Below are 18672 nucleotides of genomic sequence, written 5' to 3'. Positions count from 1 at the left end.
AAATAATGACAATAAAATCCAAGTAGCACCACCAACACAATAATTTTGTGGACCACACAGATGAATAAGTCACAAGCAAATTAGCGTGGGCGGACTGCTGGGTACGATGGACCTCGGATCTGACCTGGCGGAGGCATTGCTTATGTTCTATATTCATTGGGGAAAAGAGAAACTGGGACTCTTTTCCCTGGAGAAGAGGAGACTTAGAGGGGATATGATAGAGACTTACAAGATCATGAAGGGCATAGAGAGAGTAGAGAGGGACAGATTCTTCAAACTTTTGAAAAATAGGAGAACAAGAGGGCATTCGGAAAAGTTGAAAGGGGACAGATTCAAGGCAAATGCTAGGAAGTTCTTCTTTGCCCAACGTGTGGTGGACACCTGGAATGCGCTTCCAGAGGGCGTAATGGGGCAGAGTGCGGTACTGGGGTTCGGGAAGGGATTGGACAGTTTCCTGCTGGAGGAGGGGATAGAGGGGTATGGGTGGAGGATTGCTGCGCAGGTCCTGGACCTGTTGGGCTGCCGCGTGGGCGGACTGCTGGGTACGATGGACCTCGGATCTGACCTGGCGGAGGCATTGCTTATGTTCTATATTCATTGGGGAAATCCTGAAAACCCGACTGGAATACGGCTCTCGAGGACCGGAGTTCCCTACCCCTGGTATATGCCATTATTCTGAGTTATATACACCTAATCAACGTAACTGTTAGCTCATTTAAAGACTTATCCTCACAGTGCACAAGTGATTATTCTGCACATCATGAAATATCCTCAAGTACCAAGCAATGTAAAGAGCAAGTAAATGTGGCAGAAATTTCAGTTTATACATCCTATTGCAGTGGTTCCCAACCCTGTCCTGGAGAACCACCAGGCCAATATGGTTTTCAGGCTAGCCCTAATGAATATGCATGAGAGAGATTTGCATATAATAGAAATGACAGGCATGCAAATCCGCTTCATGCATATTCATTAGGGCTAGCCTGAAAACCCGATTGGTCTAGTGGTCCTCCAGGACAGGGTTGGGAACCACTGTCCTATTGTACTGGGAGCCACAGGCTTGATTAAAGGAATTTTCAAGTGCTTCCTAATAAGTTGCCTATATATGTTTCATCTCATGAACTCCAGAAGGAAGCTGTCATTGGTGCAAAGAAAATTTGAGAGGCTGAGATCATATTCCAGGTTCCCTGGCCTAGCAGAGAGTTTCATTACTATCATGACATGTACAGAGCTAAAATTGTGTTTAAAGGGTGATTGAGCAAGCTTCGGATTCAACTCTTGTCCACATATGGCCCCTATTGTATTTTTTGGGTCAAGTTACCTGAGATAGCTAGGACACTGAACTATTTTTTGTTTAAAGTTAAACTTTATCAACAGATATCTGGAGTTGCTATGAGGGCTTCTTGTCCAGTTTTTCTGTCTTGACTACATTAAAAGCTCTTTTGAGCAGGGTCTGTCTTTTCTGTGTTTTGATGTACAGCATTGCATATGTCTGATAGCACTATAGAAATGATTAGTAGAAGTAGCAGGGCTTCCTGTGCTCCATCTGAAGCTAATTTGCTTGTGACTTATTTAGAAGAACAATGTGGATCGATTTTTCTCTCCGTCAAAAGTTATAAAGACTAAGGGACACTCAATAAAGTTACAGGGAAATACTTTTAAAACTAATAGGAGGAAATATTTTTTTACTCATTGCCAGAGGTTGTGGTAAGAGTGGATAGCGTAAATGGGTTTAAGAAAGGTTTGAACAATTTCCTGGAGGAAAAGTCCATACTATGTTATTGAGAAAAACATGGGGGAAGCCACTGCTTGCCCTGGATCGGTAGCATGGAATGTTGCTACTCTTTGGATTTTGGTCAGGTACTAGAGACCTGAATTGGCTACCGTGAGAATGGGCTACTGGACTTGATGGGCCATTAATCTGACCCGAAACTTGAAGGCCCTTTGTGCTTTTCTTGTGTTCCTAATAACTCTGTCGGGTGATGTGCTCATCTACCAAAACCACCAAATACCAACTCATAATAATAAACTTTAAAAGCCAACTTAAATCTTTTATACAAAAAATATAGGAAGGAAAGTTGTGCCAAAGGTATGGCACTAAAAAGAGAAAAGCTGTATGATGAGTTGATTTGTAATATTCCTTTGCTGGTGCTGCTAGTCCTACCCAATGAGTGTCCAGTGATTTAAGAGATCCACTTGGGGTATACAGTGAAACCAATAGATACAGATAACTAGGAGCCTCTACATGAATAGTCTAATGTGGCCAGGCACAAATTTTTAAATGACATTCAGTATGAAACGGGGAGCCAATGTAATTGTTTAAGAAGCAGGGAGGCATGATCAAATCGTCACTCACCACCAAGAAAGCAAGCAGCCATATTCTGCAGTTTGAAGTCTTTTAAATTGGGTTTTGGCAAGTCCTGCAAAGATTACATTACAGTGGGCCAGATGGGAAATTAAGAATGAAAGAATGAGGAAGTGTAAGTCAGAGATACTAAAAAGTCTTTGCAGGGGTCTCAGTCTGCGTAATGCCAGAAAATCTAATTGTCTTGAATATTTATGTCCCGAATGTAGAACTCTATATTAAACCCTTGCTTGGATTTTTAAGAAAGCCTCAGCCCCACCACTCCACCGCTATAATTAATTTTGAGAGCGGGAAGAATTACGTGGTTCTCATCAGTTTGTTTTATATTTAAATGTTCTTTAGTATTATTCTTGAAGTTCTAAAAAAAACTCTATTATAATCATTATGTATTGTTTAAGCCACTTATCTTTATGCTAACATGACTCGGGAGAGACGACCCGACATGTTTCGCACTCCCGTGCTTTATCAAGGGTCTCCCAAGTGTATCACTGTCATCTGACTCTGCATAGTATTTGGAAAAGAAATCTAATTGTAGCATCTTAGAAATCTGAAGGTGAAATTAAAGTGCAGGATCAAAAACTACCCCTAAATAATGAAGACTCTACTGTGAGATCTGGGGGAATTAAAATAGGAACTAGAGAGGGCCAAACAGAGCTACCAGTTAATCTACAGGTCACCATTTTGTCACAGTAGAGAACTAATCTATTGTAAGAAAACCACTGAATCAAGACAAACCTGAAAGCAAATGTTAAACAGAAGTGGTGAGAGAATGGATCCTTGAAGGTCACTACAGGTAAGGTCATGAGATGCAGAAGAGGGGTAATAACTGTGTAAGCGTGACCTGTCAGAAATGAAAAAAAAAAAAAACAGGCCAGACTATTACCCCCAACTCCTATAAAATAGTTAAGGATAAAGAAAAGGCTAAATTGCTTAACAAATTTTTCTGTTCTATGTTCATGGCTGAAGCGCTGGGAGCAGGACCACAGAAGACAAACATGAATAGGGATGGAGGAGTGGTAGACCCTGATCGATTTTCATAGGGTTGTGTTCATGAGGAGCTAGCTAAAATAAAAGTAGACAAAGCGATGGGGCCAGATGGTGTACATCCGAGAGTGCTGAAGGAACTTAGGGAAGTTCTGGTGGCTCCACTGACTGATCTTTTCAATGTTTCTCTAGAGCCGGGAGTGGTACCGGAGGACTGGAGAAGGGCAGATGTGATCCCTCTCCACAAAAGTGGAAGTAAGGAAGAAGTAGGGAATTACAGGCCAGTAAGTCTGACTTCTGTGGTAAGCAAATTAATGGAAATGCTTTTAAAACAGAGAATGGTGAAGTTTCTGGAATCCTGTGGATTACAGGACTGGAGGCAACATGGATGTACTAGAGGTAGGTCTTCTCAGACAAATCTGATCAATTTCTTTGACTGGATGACCAGAGAATTGGATAGAGGGAGTGTGCTAGATGTGGTGTATTTAAATTTTAACAAAGCTTTTGACAGTGTTCCACACAGACATCTAATAAATAAACTTAGTGCCCTCAGGATGGGTCCCAAATTGACGGGCCGGATCAAGAACTGGTTGAGTGGCAGGTGACAGAGAGTAGTGATCAATGTAATGAAAGGATAGATTTTCTGTCTCTGTCTATGAAAGGACACATTTGAAAAGGACACACATATTTTATGTCTTTTGTTCCTGCCTGTGCTGGAAGTAATCAAATGTAGAATGTTGGGTGTTTACTTTCTTAATGGTTTGGGAAGAGGTCATTTAATTTATGTTAACTAGGTTAGTTGTCTGAGACAGGAAGGCTCAACCCCCCACAGCTCTTAACACCTTTAAGATTTAAACAATGAAGTACATATCCTGCTCACGCACCCCTTCCCCTCTCTTGTCCATCCCCCTTTTGTTGTGATAGTTACCACTGACCCATGTAACAGATATATAAATGTTTTGCAGACTCATAATAAATCAGGCAAAAATCTCTTTGGAATACTGGCTATCTATCTTTCTTTCTAAGGGGAATTGCCTCCAGATGACAGAATGTTATTTTGGGGCCTAGAAACGGATCCTGTTCGTTTCAATTTGGGGGCTACGTCCGGGATGGACTTGACATTACCAATATTTTGTGAGTATTTCTGAATTTTGAATTCTGTTCTTTAATACTCACAGGTATTGGCATCATGTTCCAACCCTTTATTTAAATTGTAGGGTTTTCGGTAAACCCGCCGCGGTTACTGTCCTTTTGGCAAGGACACTGTCCTTTTGGTAAGGACAAATATTAATGTGGAGTTTTCGGTAAATTCCTGCCGCGAAAATAAGCAGCTGCCATTCTTTCGGGAAGAATGAAATTAAGTGAAGACTTTTGGAAAGTCTCTATTGTGGATTTATAGAAACGTCTGCGCATTCTGTCATCTGTGCTATTCTTTGCATGCGCTTTCTCGTCTATTGCTTAGATAAGATTTTATAGAGTATAAGATTATATTGTATTTTATTAATGTACCTCGCTTATAAGGTAAGGTAAGCGAAAATTTCTGCATTGTTACATTGTTTGTTTTATTGAAAAAATTCCTGCATTGTGATATTGTTTTTCTAATGGGTCATAAAGACACTTAGGATTTTCCACCTCCTAGACAGATGAGACTTTTTGTTCACTTCAGTAATAATAATAATAATGGTAATGGCTTTGTTCTTCTATACCGCCACAATCTTGCGACTCTGGGCGGTTTGCATTTAAGAGAGCTGAACATTCAGCGATTTGCAATGTGTGGAGGGAGTACAGAGTACGGAGACTATTGGGAATCGAAATTACAAAATAGCCAATGTTGTTGTTTGTTTGCTTGGTGCATGAAAGGTTTTGTATTTACAATTGGATATGCAAAAAGATAGCTGTTTCTGGTTTGTCTTGTTGGGTTGTGGAGTGCGAAATGGGTTTGTAGATATGTAGGTGCTGGTCCCCAAACTAGCTTGAAACATATGCAGGAGAACTTGAATAATATTCTTGCCTCGACTGACAGCCAGTGCAGTGGTTTGTGATGGGAGATGACATGGTCATTCTTTTTTTAATCCATATATCAAGCGGACAGCTGAGTTCTGAATGATACCCAAATAAACGATATTACAATAGTCCAGGGTAGAAAGCACTAGTGATTGCACTAGTAATCTAAACGAAGGTCTTTTATATGTAGCGTTGAATTGGTAATTTTATCCGTTGGGCTTGCAAGGAAGATTTTGTTTTTTTCTGTGTTAAGTTTCAGTTTGAAGTTGCTTGTCCAATGTTCTATTTCAGTCATTATATGAGTAATGTATTTTGAGATTTCATTTGTTATGCTGTTAGGATGGAGATGTCGTCTGCATATATTGTGGCGGGGCCGGGGTTAAGCCTAGCGCTGGCAACCCAGCTCCCGCCCCAGGCGTGGGGACCAGGCGCTCCCAGGAGGATTCCCACTGGGAAACAGTGAAATAATTAGTGGAGGCTGCGTTAGTGGTAAAGTTCAGCTTTTCTTTATTTCCCTCAGTTTGCAGCACTGGGGTTCCAGCAGTCCCTCTGTGTTGAGGAGACTTGGACAAAAGCATACTTTCATACAGTCCAGCCTGCTGTCCAGGCAGAAAAGCCAAAAAAAAAAAATAAAACCAAAAACGTTTTCTCCTGATTTTGCTTTTTCTGTTTGAGAAATCTTTAGGAGGCTTTAGCACTGTCCCACCTGAAGCCCAATGCCCCCACTACCCCAAACTCCCAGGGTAGGGTTAGGGAACTTTATTACCCAACCATTTCAGACTGCTCTTAAGGGTTAAGAATTCTCGGGACTCTAAGTTCCGTGCAAGCTTTCGGGAGAGGTTAATTACAGGTTCTCACCTCCGGCTTTCCTCTCAGGCTCTAAGTAATTTATTCATACTAGTTCACAGTTAGACTAAGGGAGAAAGAACGCTTTGGTTTCTGTCCTTGCCTCTCTGCCTTGCCCTACCTGTTGGCTCTTAGTGATAGGCACAGGGTTACTAGGCAGTTTCCTGGGCTTAGGAATAGGGACAGCCCTTTGCAAGGCAGGGTTTAAAACCGGGTTTAAACTGCTGACAGGCACTTCCCTGTCACAATATGTATTGGATCAGGTTTGGTTTTTGCAGTGGGTGTCCTAGAGCTGATTCTGTGGCAGTCTTTGTCCTTTGTTGTAGTGACAAGCAGGCTGACTAGTTTTCAGCACTGTTTGTAGGCCAGTAGGTTTCAGGTTTGTTTGGGGAACTTACAGAAACAAAATGAAAAAGGGTAGAAATACATTTGTGTAATTATTAAAACAGACAGTCAGAAAGGCATATATTTAAAAACAAAGCAAAACAAATTATAATGAAAAAGAAAGAGAGAAGGATGAAAACAAAAGGGAGGAAACAAAAAAATAAATAATCTAGCACTTTATAGAAAAGATTAAAATGAATAAGAAAAGCAAGGAGCAAAGTCCCATTACAGTCTTTAAAAGGACTATTATACTCCAAATGCGTCTTTAAAAAGAAAGGCCTTCAAGCTAGTTTTAAATTTATCAAGTGATGAACTTTATTAGTATGCACGGTGCCAAGGTGTTTTAAAGAGGGAATGGATAACAGGTTTTGATAAGAAGAATGTAATGTGCGATGCAGGTTGTGGGAGATTAATAACCTGTTGATGAAATCAGGTAGACCGGAAGCTATGGTTTTATGTATCAAGTTTCAAGTTTATTAGGTGACATGATCAAATTTTTGAGCTTTTAAGGTGAAATGATTTTGATGGCAGTATTTTGAATAATTTGGAGGCAATTGTCTTAAAGAGGGTCAGGATAAATTAACTTTAATTAATACAGGGGCCAGAATTAGTTTTACAGATAGAGCATGAAAGATATGGAAATTTGTGAGATTCAAGTTTCAAGTTTATTTTTAACTTATTGAATAGCTTAATTTAATTTGCTAAGCGATTTACAAATCAAGTTTCAAGTTTCAGGTTTATTATTTTTCTTGATTAATCGCTTAATCAAATTCTATAGTCAAATAAGGACAATACAATACAAAACAAACTTTAAATAATAACATTGGGTAAAAAAACTAATACATAATATTTTATACTCATGACATAGGGTAAGATAAGGGTTAGAAATATAATTGATGGAGAAAAGTAAAACAAAAGAAAAAAATACATTAAGTGAATCAATTAACACATAGCATAACACAGTAAAATAACATTACCAAATTAAGAACTATTTAATTAAATATTAAAAGCATCTTTAAAAAGAAATGTTTTCAAATTGCTTTTAAAATTTTCCTAAATCCTGCTCATTCCGCAGATAAATGGGAAAATCGTTCCAAGTTTGAGGAGCAGTTACAGAAAAAAAATAAATTGACGTCTAGTGTTAATAATTTTAAGTGATAGAATGGTTAATAAGTTTTGCTCATTAGACCTCAGGGTTCTGTTTGAATGATAAGGAATTAAATGTTTAAATATGAATGCTGGGGTCTTATGAAGACTTGGCTCTTCTCCAGAACGTAACCCCGTCCCGCTCCTGGCACTCTCACACCAACCTATCTTCTCTCATACTTATATAATTCCACTGGAGTTCCGTTCCTTCCCTAACCATGTAAACCGTGTCGAGCTCCATCTGCGGAGATGATGCGGTATATAAACCCAAGATTTAGATTAGATTAGATTTTAAAAAAAAACAAACAAACAAGCAGACAGAGTTTGTACGTTATCCGAAATTAACTGGAAGCCAATGTGCATCTATCAAAAGGGGTGTAACATGGTCATATTTTCTAGACTTAGTGATGAGTTTAATGGATATGTTCTGACATAGGAATTTTGCAATAGATCGTATCCTACGTAATCTGTAAAATGTAGATTTAATTATAGTGCTAATATGATCATATAAACAAAAGGTGTACACATATGCTTATTTATAGTAAATTACATGAGCCTGACATATTGACATACAAACTAACAGATGCATAAGGAAGAAAGGGCAGAACTACAATTGTATTAATAGAACACAAGGGAAGACGTGAATGATGAGGGCAATAGGAATAGGGAATAAATAAATTAAAGGCGTCTTTAAAAAGGAAACTCTTCAGATTGCTTTTAAAATGGTTTAGGTCATTTTCTTCTTCAATAATTCTTTATAATTGTTTCTAATCCTACAAGTTTATATCTTGGTGAGAAAAGTGGCACACTCACCCCTGAGATAGAAGGGAAGTCCAGAAACTAAACAGAAATTTTCCTACAGACCAAAGTGCCAGGTGCCAAGAGCTAATTCAGTGGGAGAACTAATTCAGAATGAACTTTTACTTTCAGTAATGGAATTGTTAAGAGTTTTTGATTAATGGATCTTAAAGAAAGTGATATACTATGGGGAGTAAATAGTTATTAATGAATTGGGGTTCGTTCAAAGACAGTGTTTTAAAAAAAACTAAAAGTAGGATTTTAAAGGTAATGCGATGAGTAACAGGAATCCAATGTGATTCGATTAGGATTGCAGACAGAGCTTGATAGGTGTGGAAGAGGCTTAATGAGTCTTAGTGCCCATGCAAATATGGATTCCCTACTTATTCAGACTTTCCTTTCTAACCTCCGTTCTCCTTTGCAGATTCTGGTCAAACAAATGATTTCAGAATGGCCCACTAGTTCTCGTGCATAATTTCAGATTGAAAAAAGGAGCAGTGCGGGGTTTGAACCCCCAAGCCTCAGGTTCCTTAGGCTGTAGCGCTAACCACTACGCAACACTCTCCTACGCTTTGAGATCTCTAAGCCTTGGGAAATCCTGCATTATTAGGGCCAGCTACCTACCTGGGGACCGCGCCTGTCCGCTCCTCGCGGAAGAAGGGGTCACGGGTTTCGTAGCGGGCGGGCCCCTGTCTCCGATTGAGATGGTAATAATCCATCTAGAAGTACTGGATGTTTTAATTGCGGAGACCCTGGTCACTGGCTTAATCAATGCCCATCTGGCCGGTGCCCAAAGCCGCCCTTCGGACGGACTTTGGTGCAAAGAGGGGAAATCCTGTATACCAGCTGCCCTTGTTATTGTTGACATGTTCTCCCCTCCCGATAACCTGAAGTTTTTTCCCACTACAAATGAAACTGCTCAGACTATGGTGAACATTTTACTTCGCGAAATCATCCCTAGGTGGGGATGTCCCACACACATCAACAGATAATGGTCCTGCTTTCACTGCCAGAGTATGCAAAGATTTAGCTATCGCATTCCGCATTGAGTGGAAATTTCATCTCCTATATCACCCACAGAGTTTCGGTGTTGTCGAACGCATGAACAGGACTATTAAAGATAAAATCTGGAAAGCCACAGCTGGCACATTTGTGAATGGAAAAAATTCCTTCCTATTGTTTTAGCTGAAATTAGGATGTTGCAAAATTAAAATGTGTTTTTCTTTTCTTTTTCTTAGCAGCAGTTCGGATATATGCATGCCCATCCCAGTTTTGGCACTAGGATATTTCTGGTGTTTTCCAGGGATCCTCTTTGTCACTGCAGAGATAAAGACGATCCAAAGAGACATTAGCTTTTCTAAATATGAGATGGTTATGATATGCATTTCATCTCTGTTTTGTTTTTCTATAACAATGTGTTTATTTGCAGAGTTAAATTCAGCCCTGAACACTTGACAGATGGAAGAATAATGCCGACGCCTCAAAATTTGTGTTTTATGTTGTCTGTGCTATGTGGTCTGTCTTTTGTCTATTTGTTTAGGGGGTACCCCAGGATACATAATATTGGCCATTTCTAGAGCAAGCTCTTTTCCCACTTTTTACTAGTCCAAATGCGCAATGTTCTTTTTTTCCCTATAATTTGCATATGCTAAATGTAGCTTAGTTAGGGGTTATATTTTAAGAAAAGGTTTTATTCTATATCTATATTCTATGGTGCTCACTTGATATGAACCATTCAGTACACATTTCTGACATAATTTTTTAAATACATTCAGTACAGAATTATGGTCTCTCTGAATTGCCATAATAGTTATATGCAGCACACAAAAAAAACATATCTTTTTGAAATGTCTGATTAAGAACCTTAAGTACCTGATTATTGTCTGTCTTTTGCCATAACTGTGACAAGTAGATGCATTGATATTGTTACATGTTGCCACATTCAGTACAGGCAACTAGTCTTTATCTCTCTCTACATTCAGTACAGGCAACATGTTTTCTCTTCCATTTTCTATCTCTTATTTGGATCACACTGGAGTACAGCTGCTGAATGATGCACAAACATCATTCCATCTCAAGGGTGAACACCACCAGTTTCCAGTGACTTGAAAGATCCTGTGCAAACATCAGATCCTGTGCAAACATCATTTCATCCCAAGTGTGCATCTCACCCATTTAAAGAGACTGCCGGTTCCTGCTAGACTGTAATTCATCTTCCTGCACCCTGACTGCAAAGACTTTTCCACACATGCTGTACACAATGTTTCCTGTTCATCGGAGAAAGCCACCTTCCTAAGAACGCTTTGCTGTACAATTCCTCCTATTTAACCTATTCTATGGACATTTCAGACTTTACTTCATATGCTGTACATCCACTATCTCTTGGAATGGGGAATGAGACATTCCAAAAGCTGCTGAACTTTACTGAACTCCATACTTTACATTGAACAACTTAAGAAAACCTCCAAAGAAGTGAATCATACTATCACTTTTGAAAATGGACAGATTGCACAAACTATAGAAAATTTGCTACGAGATGCTCATGTCTCAAGCTTTGGAACTTTTCTTTGAGTATTCGCCCACTGCAAACCATGTATTTAATGTTTTAATTCATCCTATCTTAACTATTCTACAAATTTTGCTATGTATTGTTATGATTCTCCTTTGCTGTAGAGTGAAACACGTGTACATTTCTTTTCTCACAAAGTTCCCTCTAGCTTTTAAGGCAGTTATACATGAATTTCCAGTATCTTCTCTGACAACTTGCTAATTTGGTTCTAATTTGGTTTTAATTTGGCATGGCCTATTGCATTACCATTACCAGGGTCAGAGATAATATTATCCCATACTTACATACTCTCTTATGACATCTTTGTATCTTTTTGCCTGGGCCTCCTGAGAAAGTTTCCTACAACCCTTATGCACGTTCACTCGCTCAACGACGGGTAAGATATGGGCATACTGGGATCCCCGCCCAGATTATGGCCTATACGACCTAAGACAGAGGTTTGAACTCATAATGGGAACTGTTCATCTTCATAGCTTGGAGGACAGCTATGATATACTGTTAGAGATTGGCAAGGCATAAGCGAGGCAAGCTGGCTAAGGGTACCACAAGTTTGCTTTCATTTCAAAGAATATGGAAGATGTCAGCATAGCCGTTGCAGGCGTTCAGCATTTTCGGTTGGCATAGCTGGTGTCACCAAAAGCCTATGGGAAATTGTATCAATCTGACTCTGGCATGGGGATGCAGATAGACCCTGAGGACAGGAAGACGGTTTCAAGTAGTCCTGATTAAATCATGATTAGCTAAAATGTGTTAATGTATTAATCAGAAACTATTGTCCGAGGCATACTGGAAATTTAACTACAGCCTAGTATTCTTTTTTTGGAAATTATAGGTATGCTTCACTGTTGCAGCATTAGATTTTTCTTTAGGTGATATTTACTGGCTCTGTGGAGACCTCCGGCTCCGTGTTAAACTACTCAGCCAGTAGATAGGCCAGTGCACTTTAGCTATACATAGATGAGATAGGGGTCCCAGATGAATTCAAGGCCCGAGACCAGGTTAAGGCTAGGTTTGAGTCCCTTATTACTATCAATAAGAATGTTGAACTTAGACCTTCTTATTGTTATAATCTTTATTATTATCTGCACTCTTGTTGCTTATGTAATTTTTAGACTGTTCCTGTGCTGTTTGACTCATTGCAGCCCCTAAAACCCCTCCTCAAGAGACATATCTAGAATATCTCTCCCTCCACGCTCATGCTGTGCATTTATGACGTCATTTTCATGACGTAAGAGGGGATTGTAATGAAAGGATAGATTTTCTGTCTCTGTCTATGAAAGGACACATTTGAAAAGGACACACATATTTTATGTCTTTTGTTCCTGCCTGTGCTGGAAGTAATCAAATGTAGAATGTTGGGTGTTTACTTTCTTAATGGTTTGGGAAGAGGTCATTTAATTTATGTTAACTAGGTTAGTTGTCTGAGACAGGAAGGCTCAACCCCCCACAGCTCTTAACACCTTTAAGATTTAAACAATGAAGTACATATCCTGCTCACGCACCCCTTCCCCTCTCTTGTCCATCCCCCTTTTGTTGTGATAGTTACCACTGACCCATGTAACAGATATATAAATGTTTTGCAGACTCATAATAAATCAGGCAAAAATCTCTTTGGAATACTGGCTATCTATCTTTCTTTCTAAGGGGAATTGCCTCCAGATGACAGAATGTTATTTTGGGGCCTAGAAACGGATCCTGTTCGTTTCAATTAATAGAAATTGCTCTGAGAAAAGGGACGTTACCAGTGGTTTGCCTCAAGGTTCTGTTCTTGGGCATGTTCTTTTTAACATTTTTATAAACGATATTGCTGCAGTGCTGTCTGGTAAGATTTGCCTCTTTGCGGATGATACCAAAATCTGCAATAGAGTAGATACCTAGGATTGTGTGAATAACATGAAGAAAGACCTGGCGAAGCTTGAAGAATGGTCTGAAATTTGGCAGCTAAAATTTAATGCTAAGAAATACAAGGTCATGCATTTGGGCTACAAAAACCCAAGGGAATAGTACAGTTTAGGAGGTGAAGAACTTATGTGCATGACAGAAGAGTGGGACTTGGGTGTGATTGTGATGATCTTAAGGTGGCCAAACAGGTTGAAAAGGTGACCGCGAAAGCTAGAAGGATGCTAGGGTGCATAGGGAAATGTATGTCCGTTAGCAAAAAGAAGGTATTGATGCCCTTGTATATGACTCTGGTGAGACCTCATTTAGAATATTGTGTACAATTCTAGAGGCCACACCTTCAAAAAGATATAAAAAGGATGGAGTCGGTCCAGAGGAAGGCTACTAAAATGGTGCTTGGTCTTCGTCATAAGGCATATGGGGACAAACTTAAAGATCTCAATATGTATACTTTGGAGGAAAGGTGGGAGAGGGGAGATATGATAGAGACATTTAAATACTTACGTGGCATAAATGCACAGGAGTCAAGTCTCTTTCATTTGAAAGGAAGCTCTGGAATGAGATAGCATAGGATGAAGTTAAGAGGTGATAGGCTCAGAAGTAATCTAAGGAAATATTTTTTTACAGAAAGGGTGGTAGATGCTTGGAACAGTCTCCCGATAGAGGTGGTGGAGACAGAGACTATGTCTGATTTCAAGAAAGCCAGGGATAGGCATGTGGGATCTCTTAGAGAGAGGAAGAGATAATGGTTACTGTGGATGGGCACACTGAATGGGCCATTTGGCCTTTATCTGCCATCATGTTTCTATGTTTCACTAAGTACAACGCAGCTGAAAGATCAAAGTTCTTCTATTCAAGAAAAGCTTTCTAAGGTAATACCTTCTTCTTTAGATCAAAAATGAGCCAAAGATGACAAATATGAGAATATATAGGTGACACATAAAAGCATTCCAATGGCTCTTGGGAAACGATATGAGTGTGTATGGGGACTGAGAACAGGGAGAGATGGATGGTTGATTACAAGCTATTATTTGGGGGTTTTATTTTGTTATATTTCTATTTATTACCTTTAAAAATTGACTAATACTACTACCACTACTATCATTTTGTCTAACTGTCAAAAAGAAATGCCAGTGAGATTCAGTTCTACCCTGTTGCCTCCAGGTGGCATAAAAGGATAACTAATCCACTGTCAGGTTTGTGGCTCAGTCATTTAAAATGACAGTTGTCAAGTTATTCAATGCCAAGATAATTGACATATTATATAGCAATAACACATAGAAATCAGGCCTGGATTTAGATTTAGCCAATTAACTGGGTTGCCAAAATGCTGAAGATGCCAAATAACAAACAAAAAAAAAGAAACAAAACTGCAGGAGTGATGTACAAGATGCCAAGTCTTTAATCAACAAACATAGATATGAACATAAAACAGTTTGTATCCAAAATATGGTCCAAGAAGGTTGGTGAATCGGGACCACATACGTATTTAAATGTCTCTATCATATCTACCCTCTTCCGTCTTTTCTCCAAAATATACATATTGAGATCTTTAAGTCTATCCCCATAAGTCTTATGAAGAATACTGACCATTTTAGTAGCCTTCTTCTGGATCAACTTCCTCTGGATCGACTCCATCCTGTTTATATCTTTTTGAACCTGAAACGCCAAGAAGTCCGACTCTGCATTCAAGGCAAAGCCAGAGAAAAAGAAAGAGATATATTTCATCATGTACTGTGTAAAACATAAAGATAGAAGGTGTCAAATCCCAAAACTAATATATTATCATCACTAAATGGGAAATAAATTATTGTTTTCTATCTTTCTTGTCTGGTAATTTTACTTTTCTAATCATATTTGTCCCAGTCTCTGGTTCTTCTTTCCTTTGTCCTCTCTCCTTGTATTCTAGGGCCTCTTGTCAGTTTTCATTTTTTTTTCTCTTCCTGTCTTCTTCACTTCCTTACCTACATTTATCTCTGACATTGGTCTTTCATGCTCAGCTTTCTTCCATTTATTTTTCTGCAACTAAATCCACTCATATTTCATCACCAAGCTCCTCACCAAGCTCCTTCTTTTCTTATTTTCCCTTCCTCTGTGGCCACCAATTCTCTTCAAGTTCCTTCCTGCCACTTTCACAGCAAGTCCCCTTCCACTTTTCCCTTGTCCAGCATCTCCCCTTCCATCTCCCCCATATCCAGCATCTCCCATTCAACTTTCCCAATGTCCAACATTTCTTCTTACACATAAACAGTATCTTCTCCCAATCTTACCTTCTATAACCCTGTCCAGCATGTCACATGATCTTTTCTTCTACATGTTCTGTATCTCCCTTGTCTCTCCTATCTCCTTGCAAAGTCCAGCATCTCCTCTTCCTTCCACTTTCCCATGTCTAGTATCTCTCCTTTCTTCTCCTTCAATGTGCAGTATTTTCCTAAATTCCTGTCTCACACATCCAGCATTTCCCCTTGATCTTCCTTTCTATCCCCTTTCCAGCATTTTCCCCAATTTCCTTTTCCATGTGCCCACCACCTCCCCTATCTACTACTTCCACATCTTTTTGAAGTCCAGCATCTCCCTGGTCCTTCTACTTTTCCCCAAGTTCAGCATCTCCCCTTCCATCTTTCTCATGTCCAGCATTTCTCTGGCTATTCCACCTTTCTCCAAGTCCAGCATTTTCCCTGATCTACTCTTCCACATGTCCATCGTTTTCCTCAATTTCCCATCTGCCTCCGAAGTTTAGCATTTCCTTCTCCACCATTCCTGTGTCCAGCATTTTTGCCGATCTTCTTTCTCACATGTCTAGCATATCCCTCAATCTTCCCTTCTTCCCCTTCCACACCCATGTCTATTATTTTCTCTCAATTACTCCTTTGTGCCACAGCTATTCTGACATCTGAAACAAAAAGCCTTGTAGCCTATGTGCACACTCTACTTCTTTCTGTCCCTTCCTCTTCAATACAACAACTTAAGTCAGAGTGCTCAGGACCAGCAGATGCCAAGCCCTGGAGTACCCTCTTGCCAGTCAGGTTTTTAGGATATTCACAATGAATATGCATGAAAGAAATTTGCATACAATGGAGGCAGTCTCTGTAAATCAAGTTTATGCATGCTCATTGTGGATATCCCAAAAACCTGACTGGCAAGAGGGTACTACTCCAGGACCGAGCTGAGAAACACTGGTCTACACGGACACATGTTGCTATTTTCTTCCTGTTGCATTTGTCTGGTGCTCGGGGGGGGGGGGGGGCGACTGGGATTACTCAGTAGTAGCTATAGCTTTGGCACCCTGATCATAATATAAAAGGTTGCTTTCTGTGACAACTAGTCTCATCTTTCCATGAGGAAATGGCTATAGATCCTGCAATTCTTTGGTACAGCTCACAGAACCTGACAATAGCACCTGGAGAAGGTAGTTTGTGGCATCCAAGCCACAATGACCACTGTTCTCTGGAAGAAGCCAGAAGGCAAAGTGCCCCTAATTTATATATTTATTCAATTTTCTATACTGTTCTCCCAGGGGAGCTCAGAACAGTTTACATGAATTTATTCAGGTATTCAAGCATTTTTCCCTGTCTGTCCCAGTGGGCTCTCAATCTATCTAATGTATCTGGGGAGGATTAAGTGACTTACCCAGGGTCACAAGGAGCAGTTTGGTGTTGAGGCTGTAGCTTTAACCACTGCGCCACACTCTCCTCCTACTTCACACCTTCTGGGATGGCATGACCCCTTGTAGTAGTAATGAAAGATTACTGCTAGGAGTCACCAGCAACATTTTGCATTTAGCACTGGCAGAGGTGAGAGCAACTGAGAATGCTGGAACTCCCTAGACCAGTGGCATACCAAAGGGGGGGCAGTCTGCCCTGGGTGCACGCTCCAAGGGGATGCATAGCTGGCAGGGTCCGGAACCTCCCGCGCTGCTCTAAACGGCACCTAATCATGGCTACTGTACTTATTCCAGAGCAGAGTCGGCAGCCGCCCTGAAGTGCAGGAAGTTCCCGTGATGACTGCATCTACCGCCTCTGCTCTGGAAGAGATAAGTGACGTCAGAGGGGTTGGATCTTGCCGCAACTCCCTGCGTCTGCCAGTCCACCCCCCTCCGACGTCACTTACCTCTTCCGGAGCAGAGGAAACAGAAGTAGTCATCGCGGGACCTTGCTGATTTGGATGGAGAGAGAAAGGAGCATAGCAGGGTGGTGGAAGGAGAAAAAGGAGGTCAGGGTGATATGGAAGCATGGTGGAGAGTGAGAAAGGGGTCAGGGTGATATGAAAGTGTGGTGGAGGGAGAGAAAGGGGGCAGATGCTGATGGAATTGGTGTGCAGGGAAAAGGGAAAGAGACATAAGGGGGAAGGATACTACATGGAATTGGGTTGGAGGGAAAGAAAGGGGGCAGATGCTGATGGAAGTGGGGGGAAAGGAGAGGAAGGAGTGAAATGCCAGATCATGGGGGTATGGGAGAGGGAAGGAGAGGAGAGAGATGCCAGACCATTGGAGGAAGGAAGGGAAGAAGATGGATGCTAGATCAATTGGGGGTGAAGGGAGAGATGGAAGGGGAGGCATAAAGTTTCTGGAAGGGGAATAGAAGGAGAGAAGATGCCATATAGAAGAGGCGGAGAGAGGGTAGATAGTGGATGAAAGGAAGAGAGTGACAAGAAGAGGAAGAAAGCAGAAACCAGAGAAGACAAGAAAAAAATTATATATATATATATATTTTTTTTTTAACTTTAGGGGAAATGCATCGCTGTTTCTGTGATGTTGCATTGTATGCAGAGTCCAGCTTCTTGGTGCTTCAGTTTAACCTTTGTCTACGTATTTTTATTCTATCTCCCCATTTACAAAACTGTAGAGAGTTTTTTAGCATTGGCATCTGAGCTGTTATCACTGTAGCTAAAAACCACACTACAGTTTTATAAAAGGGGGAGGAGTTAGTTTGTGATTACATATTCCATACCAGGTGAAGGTGTTTTCTGTGTTCTGTGTGTTTGAAAAGACATGGTTTTCTGTTAGGATTGACTGTGTAGGATTAATCTGTACTAGTCTGGCTTGTTTAGTTTTACAGTGGGCGTAGTGATGATTTACTGCTCACTGCAGTATGTAAGATGCTGCCTTTTCCTAGGTACACTCTTGTGTGACGTGGATTGTTACTAAAAATCATGTTTTTCATACAGATGGGGGGTGTCAAAAAATGATGGGTCACATATGCTAGGTACGCCACTGCCCTAGACCACAAAGATTGGGAGCGGTAGGCCCAGGGTAACCTGCAGGAGGAGATCTATGGGTAGTGGTGTCTGTTTGGAGAGGTTGGGGGGGAGAGGAGAATCACTGTTCCGCTCCTGACCCTTTAAGATCACTCCCTGGGAGCACTGGGTGCAGCATGCGAGGTTGATAGGAAGTTGCATTATTCATGTACTGGTACTGATTGAGTCACTAACCTGTGGTACTGGAATACTTTAGTGACTTCCATGGTAAAAGGCTATCTTTTACCCCACATTAATAACATGGGGTCCTTTTACTAAGGCGCGTTAGCCATTTTAACTCACACTAAATATTAGCACGTGCTAAACGCTAACACATCCATTATAGTCTATGGACGCGTTAGTGTTTAGCTCGCACTAAAACTGTTACATAAGAGATGATTCAAAAGCAATTTCATTCCCATCTATTTATAATAAACCTTCATTG

Source organism: Geotrypetes seraphini, chromosome 1 (assembly GCF_902459505.1).
Source record: "Geotrypetes seraphini chromosome 1, aGeoSer1.1, whole genome shotgun sequence".
NCBI classification, from domain to species: domain Eukaryota; kingdom Metazoa; phylum Chordata; class Amphibia; order Gymnophiona; family Dermophiidae; genus Geotrypetes; species Geotrypetes seraphini.
The sequence above is the reverse complement of the archived record's forward strand: the minus strand, read 5'-3'. Positions refer to the sequence as shown.